The sequence below is a fragment of the Saccopteryx bilineata genome, chromosome 12 (genome assembly GCF_036850765.1).
Source record: "Saccopteryx bilineata isolate mSacBil1 chromosome 12, mSacBil1_pri_phased_curated, whole genome shotgun sequence".
Lineage (NCBI taxonomy): Eukaryota > Metazoa > Chordata > Mammalia > Chiroptera > Emballonuridae > Saccopteryx > Saccopteryx bilineata.
The window spans coordinates 50,859,679-50,864,043 of record NC_089501.1 but is presented as its reverse complement, the minus strand read 5'-3'; positions in this window follow the sequence as shown (position 1 = coordinate 50,864,043).

Here is a 4,365-nt window from a genome sequence, read left to right as displayed (position 1 = left end):
AAAGTATTCTCTTACCTTTTAAAAATCTGTCTGCAGATATTTCCCATTTTAATTCCTTTGTATAAAAATTTTTATTTATTGATTTTAATGAGAGAGGAAGGGAGACCGAGAGAGAGACAGGAATATCGACCTGTTCCTGTACGTGCCCCAACTGGGGATTGAACCAGCAACCTCTGCTCTTTAGGACGATGCTCCAACCAACTGAGCTATCTGGCCAGGACCCATGTTAATTCCTAATATCTATTTGTGCTATTTTTTTCTTTATAAATAGATCATGCCAGATATTTGCCAAATGCATCAATCTTTTTCAAGAACTAACTTTTGACATCATGGATCCTCTTGAATGTAATTTCTGCTTTTATATTAATTAAATTCTGTTGTCATTATGCTTCCTTCTCCTCTTTTTAAAAAAAGCTTTTCTGTTATTTTTCCAACGTCTGAAGATGTGTCCTTTGATCACTAATTCTCAGGTTTCGCTCCTATGCAAAAAATAAGCATTTAAGGATGCAGACTTATCCCCATTTTCATGGCATCTCTTTTTTTTTTTTAATTTTAGATAGGAGAGAGAAAGGGTGAGAGAGAGACAGAGAGAGAGAAGGAGGGAGGAGCTGGAAGCATCAACTCCCATATGTGCCTTGACCAGGCAAGCCCAGGGTTTCGAACCGGTGACCTCAGCATTTCCAGGTCGACGCTTTATCCACTGCGCCACCACAGGTCTTCATGGCATCTCACAAGTTTTCATTCACTATCACACAGTTCTTTGACCTTTGGGTTATTTAAAAATTTATTTCAAAATTTCAAGTGTTTAGACAGTTTTGTCTTTTTATTATTAATTGAGATACCTCAATTGCATTGTGTTACAGGGACACAGTCTACATGATACAGATCCTTTGAACTTTGTTGATACTTCCCAGCCTAGTTAGTATATGATCCATTTTTATAAATGTTTCAGAAGATTTGTTTGTGCCAGCCTGTGTGGGTGTCCTGCTCACTAGCTGGTGACTGGGCCCAGATTATGTGGCAGCTCCGTATTTGGCTCGCCACCTGAAGAATGAGGATAATGTACTGCCGTGAATGGGGGAGTCCTGAGGGTCACGTGAGCCAGCAGATGTGAGGTGCATGGAACAGTGCATCAGCACCCGATCACCACCATCCCTGTGTAATGCTGTACAGGGCCCGGCCTCTGCTCTGTGCTCCGGAACCCGGTCCCTCTGCACGGTTCCCCCACACTGCCCCCCCATACCCGAGGAACATTTCTTCCAGTATTTGAAAACTATTATCCGATGTAGTGAAGAAATCACTCATGTCATTAACATGAGTGTCGAGTTCTGACACGTCACTGAACATACAACTTTGTTGTTTCACTTATGTCTTGCTCATGAAATCTAAATGAAAATATCAACCAACATTCATGTCGGAACTACACCCATTTGTCAACTGTAACCACAGGCTGGCCATGGATAAACGTGGTTGGCAAACATCAATGAAACCGTTCTGTGAGACTCCGTTGGCTGTATAGAATCATAATGAAGGGTATTGTGCATTTTATTCTTTGTCTTTGGGTGCTAACACCCTTCACATCATTACAATTTATAATGCTTACGTATGCAGACCGACGCATTGGGTGTTTGGTTTGTGTCCGGAGAGCTGGTTACCAGCACGCCACCGTGTTCAGCCCTCTGCTGAAAGCATCATTCTCATAAAGAGGGAGCATGAGGGAGACAGTGTCCACACAGGAGGGCGCTGGGTGGGCAGAGGGGGCATGCTCACGTGTCTGGGTGGCAAGGGCACGGGCAGGCCCTTATGCCCATGGGAGTAGAGAGATGTCAGAGTCCTGCTGAGGCTGCCATCTGCATTTTATCCTTGCCACCTTCTACTGCGAGCCAGGCTTGCAGGTTCAGTGAGCTCTGGGCAGAGAATTAGATGCTCTGTGAATTTCTGACACATTGGCTTTAGTGCTCATGCGCAGCTAAGCGCTCTCAAGGTGCTCCTCCAGCAGCCTCCCCCGCAGCGGGGCTCAACCCACTCTCCTCCGTAGGATGGCGTTACTATTCAAAGGTGGGAGAATCCTTATTTAAACCTTTCAAAAGCAGGTGACTTGGTGACTAACTGCACAGCCCCGTTAGGGGTGGGCACATGTCCCTGAACTAATAATCCCTATCAGTGAAGAGAGTCATTGTTTCAACTCCGCCGCGGAACGCGTGAAGCTTTCAAGAACTCGCCACGTGCACTGCAGGGCCTGCTTCTGTGTTCCCGAGGCGTGAACTAAGAAAAAGGAAGCTTGTGGTAAAATGTTACTGTAGCTGGAATACGATCTACAGAGTATTTCCTAATGACCTTTCTCCATCACTTCTAGTGGTTCCGGGGCGGCTCTGCCCTTGGGATTACTTCGGAATGTGTGTAGTTGGCATGCCCTTCCCATGTTTGCAAGGTCAGAGTAGAAACCGGGGCGAGATGCACATGTTTGGACACATTTGTTCCTCCTTGTGTATTTAAAGGTATAATTGTGCAACTCTTAAGATATTCTTACTAATGTCAATTAATTTATCTTTCATTGGGGGTAAGCTGGTTTCATTCTTATGATGAAAGAATTCAGGAAAATTCAAAATTTGCTTATTTAAACTGAGAGATTGAATATACAAATGGACAATGGCCAGACCATGTATAAAAATTCTGTCCTAGGCCCTGGCCGGTTGGCTCAGCAGTGGAGCGTCGGCCTGGCGTGCGGGGGACCCGGGTTCAGTTCCCGGCTGGGGCACATGGGAGAGGCGCCCATTTGCTTCTCCACCCCCCTCTCCTTCCTCTCTGTCTCTCTCTTCCCCTCCCGCAGCCAGGGCTCCATTGGAGCGGGGATGGCCCGGGCGCTGGGGATGGCTCCTTGGCCTCTGCCCCAGGTGCTAGAGTGGCTCTGGTCGCGGCCGAGTGACGCCCCAGAGGGGCGGAGCATCGCCCCTGGTGGGCGTGCCGGGTGGATCCTGGTCGGGTGCATGCGGGAGTCTGTCTGACTGTCTCTCCCCGTTTCCAGCTTCAGGGAAAGAAACAAAACAAAACAAACAAACAAAAAAAAAACCTCTGTCCTATAAACTACTGTAACCAGCCCAGGAAGAAAGCCTAAATCAGACTTATAGGAAGTCAGACTGCTATCTCTTCCAATAGTCCAGGAAGTCAAACAACACCTTCTGTAACAATTGGCCCCAAATGGCCAGGACTTGAATAATAACTGGCAGCTTCCCTAAAATTTGTCCTTGCTTCTAATTTAGAACCAACCAGAGAAAGCCAAATACGTACCCTAACCCATCACATGGATGCCCCGCCTCTAGCCAGCTGCCTCCAGCTTCCACGCCCACCACCCCCATCAGGGCACACCTGGGCCTGCCCTTTCCGCTACTTAGAAGTTCTCCCCCTCTTCTGCCTGCCTTTGCGTCTCTGCCAAACACCAGTGATGGTGGCTGACTCCCTTGCTACAGCAAGTTCTGAATAAATAGCCTTTGCTTGTCCTTGTTTGGTTGGTCTCTGTTCATTTCCACAAAAGTAAGACAAAAAGGCACCCCAGATCATGTTGAGTCAACCCTGACACCTGGGCTCTCTCCCAAGAACCAATGAGCACAATTTAACATCTTTCTAGTGGTGCCTTTCAGGGCTCTCAACTCTGAGCCTCGAGAGGGAGGTGTCACCAGAGGCTTGGGAACCTCCCGGGAAAACAGCGAGGCCCTGTTCCCTTTTCATGTAGCCATCTCCAGGTGGACACCACCTGCTTCCCTCCCTTTAGACGTCTCCAGGTGGACAGCAGCTGTGCCCTCCATTTAGGCAGTCCCCCAGGTGGCTGCTAGCTTTTAGGGACTCCCAGAGGACATTGCTATCAGACCTTCAGGCCAGATGAATATTCTCAGCCTTTGGCTCTTTATTTTTTGCCAATTGGAGCAACAAGTCTTTTGCAAGAGAGTTCAGACGAGATACTGGCTTTTGAAAATCACCTACTCAACCTGATGGAGTTCTATTTAGGACATTTCTGGATATGCATTTCCAACCCATGGAGAGCACAGAACTCAGCATGGAGCCTGGTGTAACCCACTGGCTTCAACCTCGATGAATGCTTGGTTGACTCTTGCTGGTTCTCTTCTCTAACTTGAGTAAATGAGGAACGCCTCTTCAGTAAATGGTGCTGGGAAAATTGGAAAGCCACATGCAAAAGAATGAAACTAGACTATGGTTTTTACCCAGGTAGAAAAGTTAATTCAAAATGGAACAAAGATTTAAACATAAGATCTAAAACAATAGATTACCTAGGGGGGAAAAAAAACCCATAGGCACTAAACTTATGGACCTTCTTTGTAGATAACATTTTATGAATTTGACCCCAAAGGC